Below are 21914 nucleotides of genomic sequence, written 5' to 3'. Positions count from 1 at the left end.
TGGTTAAAACCTGACTTCACGGCAAGTAAAGGCTCTATGGCAAAGTAACAATGCCTTGGCTTCTGCCCCTATCCTAGCTGAAGTCAAACTGGGTAGACCGATGTTAGGTCTTGCAAACTAGTTAAGTTTCTAAAGTAACTTGGTCCAAAAGATCACATATACTCAACATTACACCCCCTGAGCATCAGGTACGTTGCCAGGTTTGGGAACGGAATGCTGTTCCTTACATCGGGCACCATGAGAAGCTGCTGGCATGGGTCAGGTTCATAACGCACAAGCAGCACGTATACATAAACACTAGAATGACACAGAGAGAGAGGCAGGCAGGAGGAAGGGCATGTGGAAACAGAAGGAGCAGGAGAGGCAGACCCCGCCCCATCTCACCCCGGAGCAATGCCCAGCAGGTGGAAGAGTGGGAGGAATACGCTGCGATGTTTACACTACCACATTGGTGATTTGCAACCAAATACATACACACATATTCTGTATTTGAGTTTGTTTGAGTTAAATGCATCAGTGCATGGTTCTACTATTTGGGGATTGTATCACTTGGGCAAAGAGGAAGTCAAAGAATGTATCAAAATAACACAGATTTTTTTATTCATATCTTCCTTTGTAGTTTTGTTATTCAAATCACCTTAAACAAACTCTGGACTATGGGTTCCTGGAGGGCAGGTCCCATGTTAAAGGAAGAGCATCTTTCTTTTCTAGTTCATTCTATTTTTCAATAAGAATTTTACATTCAATATTATTTTGTACTAGCGTTCCCGTTGCAGGAAAAATCCTGCAATAGGGTTTCCTGCTGCACTCTACCCCGCCCTGCCTGCTCTCCTCCCTTGTCCCCTGCCCCACGTTCTCCGTCAGCCCGCCTGCTTTTCCCTTCTCCCCTGGCCCCGCCTCCGTTCCTCCCTTCACCCCTGCCTCGCCTTCTCCTCCAGCCCGCTCTCCTTCCTTCTCCCCCGGCCCCGCCTCCACTCCTCCCTTCTCCTCCCCCCGGCTTGCTTGCTTCTCCGCAGCTTTGCTCCCTTCTGCAGCTCTTGGCTTCTTTCTATGCTGTCTTGATATGCAAATTAGCCGCCATCTTTGTTGGGGTAATTTGCATATTCGTCCTGATTGGTTGGTGGGTGTGGCTTGGCTGGTGGGCGTGGTTTGGGCTTAGCGAAGGTGCGGTCAATTTGCATATTTGTCTATTATTAGATAGGATTATTTTCAGGTGTACTGAAGGGGGGTAAGGGGAGGGGGTTGGGGAATGGGTGTAAACGGGGAAGGGATTAAGAATTACAAACTGGTAGTTACAGAATAGTCACAGGGATGTAAAGTACAGTACAGGGAATAGAGTCAATAGTGTTGTAATAACTATGTATGGTGTCAGATGGGTGTGAAATTTATCTGGATGACGACTTAGTAAGTTATGTAATGTCTAACCATTGGTTGTACACCTGAAACTAATATAATATTGTATGTCAACTGTAATTGAAAAATAAAAAATGATTTAGGCCCCGACCAAAGAGAGCCAAGATGGCAGCGTAGGTAAATGCCAGTACTTGCCACCTCCCACAACCACATCAAAATTACAACTAAAATACAGAACAACCATCATTCAGAACCACCTGAAATCTGGCTGAATGGAAGTCCTACAACTCGAGAAGAACGCACATCAAGACTGATAGGAGGGGTGGAGGCGAGGAACAGGCTGCTCCCATACCCATGTGTGGCATGTTTTCAATCAGGAGGGATATTGTGATGGCAAAGGCCTCCCATTAGGAGCAAGGCGTCCCAGCCCAACAACAGACCCTCAGCCCAGGGTTCCAAAGCTGGGAAGAGAAGTTCCCGTAACTTCGGGCTGTAAAAACCAGTGGGGAGCATGGAACAGACTGATATACCTCAATTCCGGGTTGGGTGACAAAAAGAGATAAGCCAAAGAACTTCTATGCATAGAACTTATACTTATATGCACAGCCCATAGACACAGGCAATAAGATGGTGAAGTCTGGGGAGGGGAGGGGATAGGGGGAGAGACTTGGAGGAGGTGGAGAAAGGGGGAAAATAAGAGATATCTGTAACACTATCAACAATAAAAATATATATTTTTTAAAACACAGAACAGCAGGGACTTTGGCTGAGTGACACAGAGACTGCTAGAGTCCCAGACAGTTCCTCTTAAAGGAACTGAGCACAAACTTACACAATCCTACTCCCTCTGAGTTCCTGAACTGGGTGGTGGCTTTTGGGGATCAATGGACATACTTGGAGGAACTGAGTTGTCTGGCATTGGGGCAGGAACTCATTGGTGGCTTTCTCCCCGACAGGGGTGCTTGCAGGGGCCATTGTTCCTATGCTGAGACCTCTCCTGTCACAGAGCTGACTGGCAGCCATATCTGAGTTTCCCTCAGTGTGACCCATACTGCTGGCTCCCTCTGGTGATTCCCTGAAACCTCGCCCCATCCAATTTGCAGCCCCACCCAAGCTGCTTGCAGCAGCTTTTCCATATGAATGGCCTGTGCTGGCTCAGGCTTCAGACTTTCCTAAAACTAACTCAAACAAGCAGCAGCTGGAGTCAGCATGCCCCAAACCTATCAATAAGAGGCCTAAAACCCAGCACTAGCATTAGCCTGTCTTGCTTCACAGCTGGATCTCACCTGGGCACTTCCTAGCCCAATACAAGTAGCAGACATCTGCAGATCTCTTTGTAGCTTCTGCTGGGTGGGCCCAGGCAGTGGATGACTTTGCACCTCCCGGGAGGCCCTACAGCCAATGCACCCGGTGGACAGCTTCAGACCATACAAGATTACAACTCTACACACCCACAGCAACACACTCAAGGGGCAGACTCAGTGAACACCAAAGCTCCACTGAAGCACGTCTTGCTCCCTAGGGGTATCTCCTGCACAGCAGGTCAATTCCTCCAATTCCCAGTGACACCCATAGCAATCAAGGCTCGACTACAACAAGACTGTGCACACAGCTCACAAAGGGGTGCACCTAGAGTGTCCAGCTCAGGTGACTGGGGAGGCTGATCCACTGGGCCCTACAGGACACCTACTACACAAGGCCACTCTAGCAATTCCAGAAGACATTAACAGCTCTACCTAATACACAGAAACAAACACAGGGCAGCAGCCAAAATGCAGAGACAGCAAAACATCATCCTATCTAATAAAGAGGGAATATGCCAATTGACCATCACACCATAACAAAGATGGCTACGCCCACAGCAGAGGCAGGGATCCCGTAACACAAGATGGCTTCACCCAGACTCTGACAGGAGGAGGATTTTCATATATATTTTACTAATTTTCTTTCATCTCTAACACATCTATTATAGAGAAAGGGCAAATAGCAATATTAAAATAGTTCCTCTAATTAATTTTCTTTTTATGTGCACAAATTTCATGCACCGGGTCACTAGTATACCATAAAAGGCCAATATGCAAATCGACCGAACGGCAGAACGACTGGTCGCAATGACGTGCACTGACCACCAGGGGGCAGACGCTCAAGGCAGGAGCTGCCCCCTGGTGGTCAGTGCGTTCCCACAGGGGGAGCGCCACTCAGCCAGAAGCAGTGCTAAGGAGCAGCGAGCCCGGCTTCTGGGTGGTGAGCGCAGCAGTGGTAGTAGGAGCCTCTCCCACCTTCGCTACAGGCGGACAGTAAGGAGCAAAGGGTCCCAGACTACGAGAACCCCGGACTGCAAGAGTGATGTCTGACTACCAGCTTAGGCCGGATCCCCCCGCCTAAGCCAGTAGGCGGACATCCCCAAGGGGTCCCAGGCTGTGAGAGAGTCCAGGCCGGGCTGAGGGACGCCACCCCCCCCCCCCCCCCCCGCCCCCAGTGCACAAATCTCATGCACTGGGCCTCTAGTGTTACAATTAAAAGAAATGGAAGCAAGCAAACTACTGGATACAGAGTTCAAAACAATGGTTATAAGGTTACTCAAGAATCTTAATGAGAGCTTCAAGGAAATCAAAGAGAGCTTCAAGGGACTTAGTGAGACTTTCAAGGATCTTAACAAGAATGTCAAAGATATTTAAAAAAAGGCCAGTCAGAAATTAAGCATACACTAACTGAAATAAAGAATAATTTATTGGGATTTGACAGTAGAGTAGAGGATTCCAAGAATCAAATCAATGACTTGGAATATGAGGAAGCAAAAACACCCAATCAGAAGAGCAAAAAGAAAAAAAGAATCCAAAATACGAAGATAGTGTAAGGAGCTTCTGGGTCAACTTCATGTGTTCCAACATTTACATTATGGGGGTGCCAGAAAGAGAAGACAGACAGCAAGATATTAAAAACCTATGTGAAGAAATAATGACAGAAAATGTCCCCTACGTGGTGAAAAAAATAGACTTACAAGTCCAGGATGCATGGAGAGTCCCAAACAAGAGGAACCCAAAGAGGCCCACACCAAGACACATCATAATTAAAATGCCAAGGGTTAAGGACAAAGAAAGAATCTTAAAAGCAGCAAGAGAAAAGCAGTTAGTTGCCTACAAGGAAGTGCCCATATGACTGTCAGCTGATTTCTCAACAGAAACTTTGCAGGCCAAAAGGGAGTGGCAAGAAATATTCAAAGTGATGAACAGCAAGGGCCTACAACCAAGATTACTTCACCCAGCAAAGCTATCATTCAGAACTGAAGGTCAGATAAAGAGCTTCACAGACTAGAAAAAGCTAAAGTTCATCACCCCCAACCAGTATTATATGAAATGTTGGAAGGTATTCTTTAAGAAGAGGAAGAAGAAGGAAGCAGAACAACAAAAATATGAACAATAAAATGGCAATAAATACATAACTGTCAACAATTAAATCTAAAAATCAAAATAAACCAACAAGAAATCTAGTGAACAAAAGAAACTGATGAATAAAATAGAATCAGAGGCATGGGAACATGGAACAGACTGACAAATCTCAGAGGGAAGGGGAGCAGGGGGATGAGAAGAGATTAACCAGATCTTATGGACACAGACAATAGGAAGATGAAGGCCTGGGGCGGGTCAGGAACTTAGGGGCGGGGGGTGGGGGCGGGGGGGGGATGAAAAGGGACAACTGTAATACTCTCAACAATAAATATTTTTTAAAAATTATCTGAAGTCAAAAATAAATACATAAAAGAGCTATAAAATTAAAAACAAAACTGCAAGAGAAAAAAAAGTGGGAGAGAGGAGAAACTTAAATATTCAAAGAGATTTAAGAAACATATAAACTAAATGCAATATGTGGGCTTTTGATCCTAATTAAAGGCAACAACTGATTCAAAAATTATGAGACAATGTCAGGAAAAACTCATTCTGATGATGTGAAGCGATTATTATTACTGATATCGGGCAGAAAGAGTGAAGGAGAAAGGTTGCCAACAAGGAAACAAAAATGGTTTTATCATCAGATTTCTCATTAGCAATTGTGAATTCTTGAATACGACAGAGCAAGCAATATCTTCAAAGGTTAAGGAAAATCCATTTTGAACCTACAAAACATTAAAGTAAAAGTACAAAAGAAAGACATTTCCAGAGCACAAGAACTTAGAATTTTTACTTCCTACAAAAGAAGTATTAGAGTGTGTGTGTGTGTGTGTGTGTGTGTGTGTGTGTGTGTGTGTGTTAGGTGAATAAAGGAGGTGTAAGAAATGGTGGTGAGAGAACAGAAAGCTCTAGGAGAGAGGAGGGGGCTGGGTCCTGCGGGGCTGGGTGGAAGGGCTCTGGAATAGGTGAGACCCCTGTCTTCCTCCCCAGGAGATCACGGGTACTAAGAAAGGCCCCATGGGACATTACAAGCTTGAATATGTGTGTCAACAATTGAGAATAAGAATAGAAAGATTATGTGCAACTTGCAGATCACTAAAAGGTAAAACTGGACAAAGAAAACCATCAACTGCATTTCCAAAGAGCCCTATCCGCCCCAGGTTCACATTAATATCTCTCTGGGGTGTGTGTTTGTTTTTTTACTTTTATATGGCATCACTTGCAATTCAAGCTCTTTAATCCTCTGGAATTCCTTGGTATCTGGTGTGGCATGGGAATCTAATTTGCCGTATTTTTCCAAACGGTAATCAGTTGTCCCAGCATCTTTTATTGAATAATTCATCCCTTCCTCACTGATTTCAAATGCTAGCTTAACTAGATGCTAAGTAATTCTGCACACGGGAGTCTGCCTCTGGGCTTCTGCTCTGCTCCCCTGGTCTGTCCAGTAATATGGCAATGTAAGTTCTAATTATAGTGGCTCTGTAATGTATTAATCCGGGCAGGGCGATCCTCCCTCGTTATCCTTATTTTCAACATTTCCTAGTTTTACTGTTCCGAATGAACGCTGGAATCAGATGACCAAGCTTGTTAAAATACCAATGGAATTTCTACTGGAATTGTATTCAGTCAGTCTCCCCACCCCCCAAAATTTATTGGAACTTTGACTGAAATTGTCTTACTTTAGAAATTACACTGAAGATAACTGACACTTTTACAACAAGTCCTTCTATCAGGAATCGGGTGTCTCCTGGTTAAAATCTTATTTTACATCTCCTAATAAAGTCTTTCATTTCCTCGGTGGGTGCCGCACACTTCTTTAGTGTTACCTGAGGGATCCTCCTTTTTGCTATTGTGATTGCTAACATTTTCCCACTTTGTTTTCCAACTGGTTATTGTTTACAAATAGGAAAGCAAGGAGTTGGCAGTACTATATGTTTATTTTGTAAGCATCTTTTAAACTCGTTTTTCTGAGCCCTATTTCCTTTGAGTTTTCCAGGTAGAGAATCATAGTATTCCGCATAATATTTTTTTCCTTTCTGATAGGAATGTCTCTTTTTACCTTTGCCATATTTTACACCTAGAACTTTCTGAGCATCGTGGGATAGAGGTGACAACAGCAGGAAGTCCCGCCCGTTCTGAGCCTCCGCCAGCTCCACCTGTCCATCACTGTCTCTCAAACTAGCTTTTGGAATTTATATTTTTCCTTGGAAACTGTCCGTAGTGTCTTCCATTATATTGTTAGTCTCTCTCTTTATTTTCTCCCAGGTCTGTCTCCTTTGTTGTCTATTTTATTATCCTATCATTTTAAAGAAGCAAATCATGTATGTATTTTTCAGTGCTGCTAGGTTTTTTCCTACTTTATTAATTGCTACTTTTATTTTTATTTCTCCTGCTTATTACACTTGCCCTACCTCTTTTATTTGTATTCCTTGTATTATTTACTGGTTAGGAATGTTTTAAGTTTCTAAGTGGTCTATTATGGTTTTCATTTCTTCCTTGGCACAGAACTACTTATGAAAGTTGTTACGCGCCCACAAACCTACCCTCATTTATCAGAAGTTGCTTTAGTCTTCACAAAATATCAACTATGATTTTATTCATCCTTACTCTCTGTGAGGGAGGGAAGGGGCTCGTCTCTAGCTACCCGGGGTCTACCACACTCTTGGTACATAACTGATATGTGGTAAATAAATGTTTGGTGAATGAATGAACGAGGAAATAAATGGCATTAGCCATAGAAAAGGAAGAAGCCCGACCAACTTCACGGTAGATGAATCCCTGGATGGCCGTCCACCTTCCAACACCATGGACGGGGGTGGCCGCACACGCCTCTGACCAGGCAGCCGCCCCGGCAGCCGGTAGCTGCAGAGAGACACCAGCCCCCACAGGTGACATCAGTGGCCCGGTGACCTGACTCCACCCCAGCACACGCTGCAGAGAAGCTGGGAACGGACTTGGGAAAGACACTGAGCTTCTGGTGCGGGCACTTCCTTTACACGATGTGCTTCTGAGAAGCTGCGCAGATCAAATTTCCCATTAACCAAAACACTTTAAAGAAAAGCTGTAGGGCTGGCTATTTAAAGAAACAAACTAAACCTTTCGTGATACAAATAAACACCCCCTCGTTTCTGTTTTGCAGTTTCAGGGCAAGACCAGCTTTTCTTAAATAAGAGGCAACATTCACTGACTGCGGAAACCTGTGCCAGGTCCTACTCATAACAGGGGCTGGCAGGAGCCCAGAATTCCTGGAGGCCCTGGTTCACGCGGCAAGTCCTTGCTCTGCAGAGCGAAACTCACAGCCCACCTCTCATCCAGCCTGCCCCGCTTTCTCGGGTCTGCACACGGGGTCTCCAGCTCAAATGCCTGGGGTTCCGGTGGGAAAACACATGCGCGACGTGTTTAACGGGAAAATGGCTACTCAGCTCCGCAGAGAATGAGACCCACGCCCCAAGCTCCATCCGCCTGCACCTCCCTTTTTCAGTGTGAGATGGAGACCACAGGCCAGCTTGGCAGGTAAAACAGCACCTCCCCCCCCCCGCGCCCCCCCCCCCCCCCACCTCACCTCGGGAACGTGTGACCAGGTGTGACTCTGGTACCTCACATGGCAGAATGGACTTTGCAGGTGTGATTCAATTAAGGACCTTGAGATGGGGGTCACCCTGGGCCATCCTGTGGGCCCAGAGGAATCACAGGATCCTGTCTGAGGGAGGTGGGGGGAGGGGGCGGAGTGGGGGGAGGAGGAGGTTGGAAGCAGAGGTTGAGGTGCTGCAGAGCTGGAGAGGACGGATGCGGGCGGGCTCCGGAAGCCGGTGGGCCTCGGGAAGGAGGGCACCCCTGCTGACTCCTTGGTGTTAGCCCCGGTTTAGACTGCTGGCCCCCGGCACGGCAAGGCCAGGCATCTTGTCCCTGGAAGCCGCTCGGTTGTGGGCAGTGGCGCCGCCGCCCTCGGAACCGAATGTACCAGCCCAGGAGCAGGAGCGCCGGCCTGGCCCCCGAGCACAAAGCCACAGTCACGAGTCTTGGGGAGCATCTGCCTCAGGAAAGCACGGGGCCCCGATTCACGCCACACTGCACCCCACCCCCAAATTCTACCCACCACCGTAACGTAGCCACCGCATTCCAGAAAGGACTGTCAGGCCATCAAAATTCTATCTTTTTGTTTTGTTTTTGGAGTTGACCCACCTCTTTTGCCCTGTTCTCACGGGGGTCTTAGTGGAAAACTGACATCTCTGGGAAACCATCTTGGCCCCTAAATCCACATCAACCTGAGACAGGACCTCAGCGCTGCTCCAGGTACCTGGGTGAAGGACAGGAGGGCCCTGAGCACGCCCCTCGCCCGGCCTCTAAGGCCCAGCAGGCCCGGCCCCTGGGGTCAGGTGGGCCGGGTCTGAACCACCCAGTTCCTTCGCCTCTCCGATTCTGTTTCCTTCTCCAAAGTGGGAGTAACAAAGCTCCCACGAGACAGCACATGCCAAGTGCCTGGGCGTGCGCCTGAGCAGGAGCCACGTGCAAACCCAGCGTGGCGGTGCCTGGAGGACCCCTTCCTCTCCGTGCAGAGCTGACTCCGTGTCCACGCTCAGGCGGTGCTCCCCAGACGCTGTCCCGAACCATCTCCATGACCACGGCTGAAAGGCCTGGTCACCGTTTCCACCCAACACCTGCCTGACTCCCGTGGCCGTGCTACCTGCCCTGCCCAGGGCTCTCCCATCCCGGTTCACCTGAGCGCACGGCGCCGGGGAGGGGCCCGGTGCTGGGCACGGACAGGGAGCTGATGCTCAGAGGGCAGCGTCTGCCCGAGGCGGCCAGGCAGTCAGCGGCAGCCTCCGACCGGAAGCAGGTGTGTCTCCCGGAGCTCTCAGCTCCCACCGTGCAGTCCACGGTCCAGCTCGCTGCCCCAAAGAAAGCTCCCCGCTTCCCTCGCCCCGCCACCCAGCGGCTACACTCCCACGGATTCGTCCTTTGCCAACATCTCTCATGCTGTCTCCTCTGAGCCCTCCCCACGCATTCCCCCCTGGCTGCCTCGGCACCTCAGACGGGGGTTTTGCCCTAAAGCCTTAACTGGGCTCATCTAGGGAAGCAGAGTGAAGATGGACGGCCAGTGTCACATGAGCGTCATGAGATCTGTGCCGTGTGTGAATGCACAGCAGCAGCAGGGCACACAGCCAGCCCCCAACGAAGGCTCGCTCACTCCCCTCCAGGGGGTGCGTGGCCCAGCTCTGCGGCCGGGCTGCCTGGATTCCACGCCGGGCACCATGTCTGTGAGCTCTGTGAGCTGGAATGAGCCCACTGACATGCTGGTCTCAGCGCCCTAGCCTGTGAAATAGAAATAACAACAGGACTTTCCTCACAGGGTTGTTATGAGGATTCAATGGGCTGATCCTAGCACAGCTGGTCCTAATGGATGCTCAGTTTAGTCCACGTTATCCCCACCTCTTCCCTGCACGCCAGCTGGCCGCACGCCGGGGGCCGGCACTCTCCCTCTGCAAGCAGTGTCCTTGCTGCTTCCTGCGCCCACAGTCACCGCTGCCTGCTCCAAGCTGCACCGTCCCGTGTGGCTGCCACCAGCTACAGGGGCTACGTCAATCAAACTAAGTAAGACTTAACCTTGGCTCCTCATTCACACTAGCCTCGTGGCGAGTGCTTCATAGCCACATGGAGCTAGAGGCCACCACCTGGACACGCGTCATAGAAAGGCTGTCGGACAGCTCTGGCCAAAGAACCAAGTTCAAGCCAGCACAGCCCCATGCCTGCCGGGCGGGATCCGTCCCCTTCTACAACGTGTTTCCTCCTTCCCTGGTGTGTGGATTTGTTCCGCAAACATGGGAATGCCCACATGGGAATGGTCACGTGCAGACCACATAGGAAATGTAAGGCAGAGGAACCCCGGTCTCCAACCAGCAGGCCGACGGCCAGAGGGGAATGAAACGGCACGTTCCATAGGCTGAGCCAACTCAGCAGCCCCGCCGGACAGGGCCTACTCGCCTCATCCCGCCTCCCTTACGCCTGTGACCGTGAAGCAGGCGGGGTGGCCCGGCCGGGAGGGTGCAGCCGGGCCCACTCCACCCCAGCCCACCGAGAATGACCGCCCCTGCCCCCACAGCTTCCAGGGTCTGTCAGTCCTCCCGCGGGAGAGGAGGGAGGGAGCGGACTTCATTTGTTTATCAACAGCGAGCTCTAGGGAGAGAACTCAAAAGCAATAACCTTGAGGGGTCAAGCAACCACAGGAATGTTTTTGTTCAGAATGTCCCCACGTTTATTTAGTTAACAAGATAAAGCGGTGGAGCCAAGGAGAGGTGGAGAAGTCCTCAGAAGTCAATAAACGCCCCCCGAGAGGAAAGGCGCCTGCCGCCACCACCTTCTGCTACACCAACCCTGGGAGGCAGCGCGGGCAGGACAGCCGCTGGGGACACCCTGCTGGCTGGGGTCGCACGTGGGGACTGCCCTGGACCCCGTGGCCTCCCACTTTCAATCAGGCTGCAAAGTGGGGGCAGCAGGACATAATGACCAGCCTAGGAGGAAACCAACATCCCTTTACTCACCAGCCATATCAGCCATACCCAGACACAGCGCGGGGCGGGGGGGGGGGGGGGGGCAGAAAAAGACCTGGCCCTGAAACCAAGTGGGGGACAGCTCTTGTTTCTGCCTGAGCAGCATCCATCCTTTGTGCTTCTCCTTTGGGGGTCACCCTCTCTGAGCCCCAGTTCCTGTGGGCCGGCTAAGGCCGCCCTCGCCCCCGGCTCCCCTGACATAAAGCCCAGGCTGCGCTGTATGTTTAGGGTGGGCGTGTGGTTCAAGCCCCACCATGAGAATCAGCGTCAGGGCTTGTGCCCGGGTCATCAGGAAAGAGGCCGCCCTTCCCGGTAGTGTTGCTAAGCTGCCAGGGAAGCGAGTCTGCCAGCTTCATTTTCGCGAAGGAAAGGCTTTTCTGAGAATGAAGCCAGCAGAGACAAGCAGAGCGAAGAGATGTCCGACGACCGCACCCGAGCACCTGACCCCACCAGGCCTGGGGAGACCCCCGCGACTTTCCTACGAGCCCCCAGATCCCTCTTTAAGTAAACCCACTGAATGAAGGGTTTCTTGAGACCAAAGACTTCTGACTCATACGACAAAGGTTAGAAGTTGGAGAGTGGGCAGTGAGGGCCCTATTTCCTCCTGTGTCTTATGTATCCTATAAATAAACCGCTTTCCTTTTTTAAATAGGGCTTTGGTATTAAGAGCGCTCAATCCCGTCAGCGCCGGGAACAGGAAAGATGGGATGCAGCGCCTCCCACCTCCTCGATTCCAGACGCACACCCTCGAAGACTCAGCTCATCCAGGAGTCGCTCGGTAAGAGAAAGCCAGGAGACAGACCTGAAGGCCTCCTGGCCCTCGGGCACCTGTGATTGGGCTTCTGTTCAAGAGACGGCGCATCTACCTTGCCAATGAGTTCGGAGCGCTTCACATCACCTTACTCCTGAAGGTGGGGCCACACAGCACGAGGCCAAGTCCTTTCTTGACATGACACTGAGTTCTATCCACCAACTTGTGCTTCTGAAGCTAGGGGTGGCTTGAAGCCCAGAGACAAATTCATGTCGATCTCAGTCCCCCAACTCACTCTAAAAAGCAAATAGAGAAAGCTTGGTCCTCTGGCAGGCCCGTACCTCTGCAAGGACAGGTGGCCTGCTATGTGAATACTGCAAAAATCACCAAATCAAAGACAGGCCCCTGGAGATGAGGAGATTACAGGGCGTCGGTTGGTTGTGCCGGCCCACCACCCCCCTCTTCTGTAACTGGCATGCTGATTCTCCTTCGGGAAACCAGCCTTCCTCCACGGTATGCAGTCCTGGTGGGGCTGTTGGTCACGGTGCGCAGCTCTTCCCTGGCTGAGGGGTGGCCATGTGATCCAAAACCAGCCAATCACACTTTTTCTCCTGCGAATTTGCCTCTTGAATCAATGGTGTCCCCATGGGAAGGTGGCCCATTAGTTCCTGCCACTCAATCTAAGAGCTACTCGGGGCCTTGTACTTTCTAAGGCCTGGCACTGCATGAACAGAACCCTGTACACTTCCCCTTGATTTTATAAGACAACTAGACTCCATTTCTATTGCTTACAAGAACCTGACAACCCTAGACAATTTAAAGACATCTGATCTCTGAAGCTGATGCAAACGTCCTTGCCACCACATCCCTGAGAGTCACCAAGCTTCTCACTGCCCACTCCACCTCCTCCAACAATCTAACACTAGAAAGTTCTTCAGGCTGCACGTTGGCCTCCCTGTGCCTCCCGGATCCTCCTTCCTTTCCCTGGTTCCTCTTCCTGCTCCCTCCACCCACGCCAATTGGAATTCCTCAGACTCTGTCCCAGGTGCTGATCTCTACACTGTGGACTCTCCTCAGGCCATCTTGTCAACCCACAAGGCTTCCCACTCCGTTCATGCTGCTGACGCCCACATCTGTTCCTCTCCCCGGAGCCCCACGCCCATCCAGCCACCTCCTACCTCAGCACCACCATTTGGACATCAAACGGACCCAAGTCCTTGTTCATCTGTCTCACTTCTCAGGATGAGTCGGCATCATTCTCCCTAGGAGCCCCCAACTTCTCCCTCACCACCACTCCTCACTTCTAATTGCCAATCCTGTCAAAGCCAATCCCAAATTATTACTCAGAACCAGCCAACTGCCCTCAGTAAGAAGGAAGCCACAATGCCCTAGCTGGTTTGTTTCAGTGGATAGAACGTCGGACCACGAACTGAAAGGTCCCGGGTTTGATTCCGGTCAAGGGCATGCATGATTCCTGGCCCTGGTCAGGGTGCATGTCTCTCTCACATCAATGTTTCTCTCTCTCTCTCTCTCTCTCTCTCTCTCTCTCTCTCTCTCTCTCTCCTCTCTCCTCTCTCCCCTCCCTTCCACTCTGTCTAAACATCAATGGAAAAATCTTCCAGTGAGGATTAACAAAAAACACAAAACCCACAGCCACTGCTGTGTTCTCTGAACCCGTTTACCTGACTTTTACCATCCCTCAGATCTCAGACTAAATGGTACTTCCTCAGAGTCTTCCCTGACCCTCTAGCCTAGGAAGACAAGACACATCCCTGGGCCTTCACCTCTCCGAGCCACTTTATTTTTTTTCAATAATAAAATGTGGATAAAAAGAGTTCCTAACTAAGCAACCTAGCTGTCCATCTATAGTTGAATAAATAAAGAAGGTGTGGAATTTACATGGAATGTTATGGAATATTATGCAGCAATAAAAAAGACTGAAACCTTGCCATCTGTGATAACATAGATGGATCTAGAAAGTATTATGCTCAGTGAAATAGGCAGAGAAAGACAAATTCTAAATGACTTCACATATATGTGGGATCTAAAAACAATACAAAACAAAAACAGACTCATAAAAACAGAGGCAAGGGATGGTTACCAGAGGGAGGGGGTGAGGGGAGGAGTGAAAAGGGGGAGGGGATATAGTCAATAATCCTACATAATAAAAGGCTAATATGCAAGTCGACCAAACAGCAGAAAGACGGGTCGCTATGACGCACACTGACCACCAGGGGACAGACGCTCAATGCAGGAGCTGCCCCCTGGTGATCAGTGCGCTCCCACAGGGGGAGCGCCTCTCAGCCAGAAGCCGGGCTCACGGCTGGTGAGTGCAGCGGTAGTGGAGCTGGCCTAAGCCATCAGTCAGACATCACCCAAGGGCTCCCGGACTGTGAGAGGGCACAGGCTGGCTGAGGTAAACCCCCCCCCCCCCCAGTGCATGAATTTCATGCACCCGGCCTCTAGTATTGTAATAAGTTCACATGGTGTCACATGACCACTGGAATTAGTGGGGCAATCACATTGTAAAGCATAAAAGTGTCAAATCACTGTACAACTGAAACTAATATAACTAGTTTTAAGATTGTATACCAACTATATTTAAATTTTTAAGAAATTTAGAAAAAGTTCCTACTCATAGAGTTGCTGAGAGATTAAATGCAACAACATATTAAACACTTTAACAGAAAAATAAGCCTAACACAATAATTGGCACAAAGTATGTTCATCATAAATATTAGCTATCGCTTTTGTTCTTGTTATTACTAATAATAATAGCTTTCATCCCCCGACTGTTACCTCCTCTAGGCAGCAGAACCGCAGGCTCTGGTCACGCCCACATCCCTAGTCTCAGGGCCCTCCCATGACTGAGGGTGCTGATCTGAGGCCGACAGCCCCGCCTCCCCCGTGTCTCCAGCAGGCCCCCACTCCAGCCCAAACACTCCCTTCCCTCCCAGTACATTTGAGCGTCCAGGACACAGCCTCCTCGCCATCATCCGGTGCCCGGAGGCGCAGGGAAGTCAGCAACACGTCCTCCTGCTGAGACATGCCGCTTGCTTTCTTTTCTATTTGACTAAGTCACTTGAGGGTAGAAAATTTAAGTACAGAAAAACACTGGGAGGAAATACATAACATGTTGACAGTAGCGATAGTTATCTCTGGTTACAAGAGCGTCGGGGTTTTGTTCTTCTGTAATTCTCTATTTCCCTAATATTCTAAAATAACAAAGCAAACTGTCAGCTCACCAGGCATAATTTAATACAAGAAAACGTGCCATTTTGGATGTACAGCTCGATGAATTTTGACAAATGCATGACACCCGTGTGATTACCACCACAGTCAAGACATGGGCCCTCTCACCACCCCAGTTCTCTTGTGCCTTTTTACAATCAATCCCTTCGCCCCACCCCCAGCCCTGGGCAGCCACCAATCTGCTCTCTGTTACTCTAGATTAATGGAACCATACTATGTATATTTTGTCTGCCTTCTTTCCCTCAGAATAATGTTTTAATTATTGATTACAGTTGCCAGTATCAGTAGTTAGTTTTTATATATGGTTATCCTAAAGTTTGTTTATCCATTCATATATTGATCAACAGTTGGGTTTTTTCCCAGGTTTCTGGCTATTAAAATAAAACTGCTATGAACATTTATTTATATGTCTTTGTGTGGGCATGCAATTTAACTTATGTTGCTAAATACCTAGAAGCAAAATGGCTATGTCATCCGTTAACTCTGTGTTTAACTTAAAAAAACAAAAAAAACTGCCAATGTTTTCCCAAGTGCTTGTGCCACTTTATTTTTTTAGAACGAAAACAATCCAATACATTATTTTAATGGGTTTACATGTCTGTTGGCGTCTCAGCAGGAAATGGAATTCACCCTGGATGTTCAATTAAAGGCACTGACAACTAACAACCATAGAGAACTGTTACCACACCTAGGACGGCGGTTTAATCTTGTGAAATAATGTCAGAACCGCCCGGGGAGAGCTGGAACCGAGGGAGAGGGCCGCCTGCCAGCGGCTGCCACTGCCGAGGGCCAGCGGTGGAGGAGGGAGCTGAGGGTGGAAATCCTCCATCACCTCTCTCCTCCGGCCCTCTGGGCTCCCGCTGCTCAGCCAGCAGGGGTCCACCTCCGGGCAGAGGCCAGGGCTGAGAAGGGGGGAGAAGGGTGGTCCCAGGCAAGGAGTGGGATAGAGAATAGACACTGTCTGTCCTCAGAGGAGGCGAGAAAAAGAACAAGGAGAAGACTAGCAATGTTCCCAGAGTCAGCACTCAAACCGACCCGAGTCTGGGGTGATGGAGCCGTTACTGCTACTACAAGTACCACAATAATACAACTACGATTGCTCCGCTTCTAATACCACTGACTCAACAGCAGCGGCAAGTACTTTACTGCGTGCTTGCTACAGGGCCCCCCTTATCCGCGGGGACATGTTCCAGCCCCCCAGGAGATGCCTGATCCACCTGCTTTCCACAAGTTCACATTACGCCACTTTGCTTCTACAAAAGACCCCTATTATGCCCTGGCTGGTTTGTCTCAGTGGATAGAGTGTTGGCCTGTGGACTGAAGGATCCCGGGTTCGAGTCCAGTCAAGGGCATGTATGTCAGTTGCAGGCTCAATCCCCGACCCCGGTCGGGGTGCATGCAGGAGGCAACCCATCAATATGTCTCTCTCACATCGATGTTTCTCTCTCCTCCTCCCTTCCACTCTCTAAAAATCAATAGAAAAATATGTTCAGGTGAGGATTAACAAAAAGAAACAACAAACCAACAAACAGAAAGACGTGTATTAGTACAGTAATGACTTTTGGATAAAAAGCGAAAATCCTGTTTGGATCTCTTTGGGCAAAGTCGCCTTTAGGAAGCAGGGATCCGCTCCACTCTGGCCACTCTGGCTGCAGAACGGCGTCACAGGAGGGAGGGGAGCCCCTCTTGCTGTGTTCCTCCTCCTCACACCCTCTCCCTCATGGGAGGCTTGTCTGGGGCACTCCGAATGCCAGCATCCCACGCCTGCACGTTGGGGCCGTTACTAAGTAAGGGAAGGGCCACGTGAACACAGCACTGTGACCCCAGGGCAGTGGGTCTGACGACGGAGGCAGCCCCTGGTGACGGAGGGCGGCGTGTCTGCAGCGTGGACCGCGGTGACTCCCGTCCCGGTGGACGGAGTGGGACTTGCGAGATCTGGTCACACTGCTCAGAACGGGGCATACGTTAAACTTAGCAACCGTGTATTTCTGTCATTTTCCAGGTCACATTTTCAGACCCAGCGTACGGGGTGACTGTAACCACAGGGTAACCCAAGCGCATGCTGCGTGTGCACAGGATTCTCCCATGCCACCCTCACAACAACCATGGAAGGAAGTCTCCTCTTCGCCCCATTTTCTGTGTGAGAGAAGCTGAGGCCTTCAGAGGCTCCTAAAACCTGCCCAAGGGACTCCGAGTTGGTCAGCCCTGACCACTCCCCACGGTGCTCCCTCAAGGAGGTCCGAAGGCTGGGCGCCAGTGCTCCCCGCCAGTGCTCCCCGCGTGGGGCGGCCAGGCACTCCGCCTCCGGCTCCTCGTTCATTGTGAGACGACGATGCCCCACCTGGGGACCGCTGGGAGAGCTGAACACCACAGAGCGGCCGCAGGCACCGATTCTGAGCCCCGGGGTCTTGTCACACCAGGATCGCTAGCCTTGCAAGGACTGCAACAAACAGTCCCTGTCCAACAAGGAGCTGGTGGCTCAGAAAGACCCCGCGCCTGAAAGCACCTGCCGAAGATTCAAGAGCTAGAAAGAGGCAGCGGAGGGATCTGAACCCAGGCCACCCGTCCAAGTCACACTCTGCCCTTCAGGGAAGAACAGGAAGGGTGACACTCGTACAAAGGCGAGGTTTGGCGCCCTCGCTCCCAGGCCCGCATTTTTGCAAACATGCAGTTTGGCTCCAGTGAGCGGCTTCCGTCAGCAGCAAAGGCGCCGGCTCCCGGGACCGGCTCCCGGGACGGCTCTGCGGTGCTTCCCTCCTTAGCCCGGTGCTTCCGCCCGCAGAGCCCAGAGCCCAGAGCCCCGGTGCTGCCCTGGGGCAACCACCTGCTCAACTCCTGGCATCCTACTGACCTTGAAGGTTGTGTCTAGGTGGGTACTAAGAGGTGCTTCTACCCTTCAGTGCCTTCCCAGGGCCAACTTAACCTGTGGCACCTCTGCTGGTTTCCCAAGAAAGCCACAGGTTTAAATCCAAACACCCAGCAGCCTCCAGTCCCGAAAGGCAGCATTCCTGCCACGTCTGCATACCCTGTCACTCGAGCACTCGGCCTCGTGCGCTCTGAAACCCCTTTGCTTTGTGCTCTGCGCACGGCCCCGGCGTTCATGCTGGCGTTGGCACGGTGGGGAAGGCACGCGTGAGCCAGGAGGCTTCAAAAATAGCCTGGAACTTTTCAAGGAAGGGCCCGCAGTGGGATGACAAGCAAGCTATTCTGCATAACAAAGCCCTGTGTCCCAGAGGCAGCACAAGCCCACCCTTCCCCACATACACACATACGCCCGTCAATCATCCCTGAAATATCCTACCCGTGGGAGGACGAGAAGATAATGCTGTGATCAATGAAGTTCCGGGTGCTGGTGGGGTGGACTCCACCAGGGGGCGGGGGGGGGGGGGAGGTTTCTACCGCCAACAGGTCAGTTTTACTTGGAGTTAACCGACTGAGGTAATAAATGATGATGAAGAAGAAAAAGGAGGAGGAAGAGGAGGTGGCAACAATAGCTAGCATCTATTTTTTTTTATATATTTTATTGATTTTTTACAGAGAGGAAGGGAGAGGGATAGAGAGTTAGAAACATCGATGAGAGAGAAACATCGACCAGCTGCCTCCTGCACACCCACTACTGGGTATGTGCCCGCAACCAAAGTACATGCCCTTGACCGGAATTGAACCTGGGACCCTTCAGTCCACAGGCCGACGCTCTATCCACTGAGCCAAACCGGTTAGGGCGTGCTAGCATCTATTGATGGCAACAGCAACAACAGCCTACTATGTGCCTGGTATTGTTCTGAGCTCTTCACATAGATCAACTCATTTAACGCTCACAACCATGAGGTGGGAATTACTAGTATCCCCATTTTTCAGATGAGAAAAACGAGACCTGAGAAGTTAAGTAACAAACAGCCTCAGCTCTTACCTGCTGCACCTCCACCTCATACTCCCCCCAAAGAGCACTTACCCCGGCCCCACTGCAGGGGAGGGAGGGCAGTCTCTCGATCCTAAAACTGCCTGGGGAGACAATGCACAGAACAGCTTTCTTTCGGGTCCTAGGAACGACTTGAGGCCCCAGAGCCTCAGCATCATGGACCACTCACTATCCCTGAGTGAGGAGCGTCACCGCCAATAACCTACTGAGGCAGGCGGCCTACTACCCTCTCCTTCCAGGATAAAAAGACTGTCCGTGTGCTGGCCGTCCCTGTCTCCTCCCAGGTCCCACTCCGCCTGACTGCAGGGTCTGACCCGGGAGCCACCCTGCAGAATTAAGCTGGGGCGTCTCCTCCCCTTCCTCCTCGCCTCCATGCTGCCTTTGGGAAGCAGCGGCCTCCCTCCAGATCCCCGCCCCATTTCCTCCACCCGCTCCTTCCTCCCTGGAGGCCCTAAGTAACACCTCCATCAGCTTCCTTCACTGAAGCCTCCCAGCTTCCTGCTGGGATCCTGACAGATCCGATCCCATTTTCCCAGGAGTCTCACCACCCACTCTCCCAGCACCTCCTGGGGCTAGGAATGGCTCCTGCTCGTGTCCTAATGTCTTTTTCCCAATTCTAGTCCCAGTCCTTCCCAACAGGCTTTCCCTCAGGCCTCCACTTTCACATGCTCAGGCAACAAAGCTATTCATTCTCTGCTTCAAAGTGGCTTCCCAGCCCACCGCCCACAGCACTCCTCCAGGTCAGGCCACCACCCCAGCCCCCAGCAGTGACTACAGGAAGCTACTTCGTCCTGTCCCAAGGAAGGGTGAGAGCAGGAACATGCGCACTCACGGCCTGCAGCCTGCACTGCAGAAGGCTGGGTTTGAGACACCCCAAGTTACAGTGCGGGATTTAAGGCAAGCAAGGCACAGCCCTGCTCATCAGAAGCGAAAGCTTAGAGGAGAGAATAATAACAACGACAACAGTAATGACCACGGGTAGAGCAGGCAGTGTGCCAAGCACTGCTCTGTGTTCTCCATGTTGGTCCTTCGCTCTCACCACAGCCTGTGGGAGGTCCTGGGCAGGAGAGGAAGGTGGGGCACAGGCCTGGGCAGGAGAGGAAGGTGGGCACAGGCCTGGGCAGGAGAGGAAGGTGGGCACAGGCCTGGGCAGGAGAGGAAGGTGGGGCACAGGCCTGGGCAGGAGAGGAAGGTGGGGCACAGGCCTGGGCAGGAGAGGAAGGTGGGGCACAGGCCTGGGCAGGAGAGGAAGGTGGGCACAGGCCTGGGCAGGAGAGGAAGGTGGGCACAGGCCTGGGCAGGAGAGGAAGGTGGGCACAGGCCTGGGCAGGAGAGGAAGGTGGGCACAGGCCTGGGCAGGAGAGGAAGGTGGGCACAGGCCTGGGCAGGAGAGGAAGGTGGGGGACAGGCCTGGGCAGGAGAGGAAGGTGGGGCACAGGCCTGGGCAGGAGAGGAAGGTGGGGCACAGGCCTGGGCAGGAGAGGAAGGTGGGCACAGGCCTGGGCAGGAGGGGAAGGTGGGCACAGGCCTGGGCAGGAGAGGAAGGTGGGGCACAGGCCTGGGCAGGAGAGGAAGGTGGGGCACAGGCCTGGGCAGGAGAGGAAGGTGGGCACAGGCCTGGGCAGGAGAGGAAGGTGGGCACAGGCCTGGGCAGGAGAGGAAGGTGGGGCACAGGCCTGGGCAGGAGAGGAAGGTGGGGCACAGGCCTGGGCAGGAGAGGAAGGTGGGCACAGGCCTGGGCAGGAGGGGAAGGTGGGGGACAGGCCTGGGCAGGAGAGGAAGGTGGGGGACAGGCCTGGGCAGGAGAGGAAGGTGGGGCACAGGCCTGGGCAGGAGAGGAAGGTGGGGCACAGGCCTGGGCAGGAGAGGAAGGTGGGCACAGGCCTGGGCAGGAGAGGAAGGTGGGCACAGGCCTGGGCAGGAGAGGAAGGTGGGCACAGGCCTGGGCAGGAGAGGAAGGTGGGCACAGGTCTGGGCAGGAGAGGAAGGTGGGCACAGGCCTGGGCAGGAGAGGAAGGTGAGGGACAGGGAGAGAGCAACTTGCCCGAGCCTGCATGGCCACCGGCGGGGCAGGCAGGATTCAAATGCAGGCCGTCTGGCCCCACACGTATAACAAGTGGCCACGTATAACAAGTGGCCACGTGAGGATGCAGGAGGGAGAGCCAGGCCAGGAAGGCCCTCGGCCTCGGCCTCCGCCGGAGAAGCCACTCCCGCTGAGCAGAGGTGTGTGATTCGCAGCGGGAAGCAGGCCGGGCTGGAGTCCCTAATGCACCTCCGCTACTCCCATGGGAAACCGCTCTGAGGAGATGCCTGAGCGGGGCCATCTGAGAAGGTGTCCGCCTCCAGCATTCTGGCTGACATCCCCCCAGGCCTTCTTAGTTCTGCTGTAACTCGTGTCCAGCCACAGACGGTACCGCTCACACTCACGCTCCAGTGGCCGAGGGCGAGACCGCGTGCACCTGGCTGACCTGCTCGGACCCAGGGCCTCAGCAGCAGAGCCCTGTGCACAGCGGAGCAGTTGGCGCTGGCTGCTGGATGCTAAACCACGTCTGGCTGCAGTGGGGAGCGGGCGGCCGGCTCTGCATTCCAGCAGGTTCTGAAGGGTGAGGGGCGGCGGGGCGGCGGGGTGCAGAGGAAGGTTTGGGGGCGCAGGCCCCAGCTCCACACGTCCTCCAGCTGCACACCTTCCAATGCGGCCTGTC

At 52.0% G+C, this 21914-nt stretch overlaps 1 protein-coding gene across 3 annotated transcripts in view; it reads right to left on the bottom strand.

The window, feature by feature from the left end:
* Positions 1-21914, bottom strand: part of PRKCB (protein kinase C beta) — a gene marked incomplete at its 3' end in the record, with an annotated part of 295893 nt that overhangs the window by 153378 nt on the left and 120601 nt on the right. The gene's annotated exons all lie outside the window — the stretch shown is intronic.

This window comes from Cnephaeus nilssonii, assembly GCF_951640355.1.
Source record: "Cnephaeus nilssonii genome assembly, chromosome: 2".
Classification (NCBI taxonomy): domain Eukaryota; kingdom Metazoa; phylum Chordata; class Mammalia; order Chiroptera; family Vespertilionidae; genus Cnephaeus; species Cnephaeus nilssonii.
This window is presented reverse-complemented; position numbering and strand designations above follow the sequence as displayed.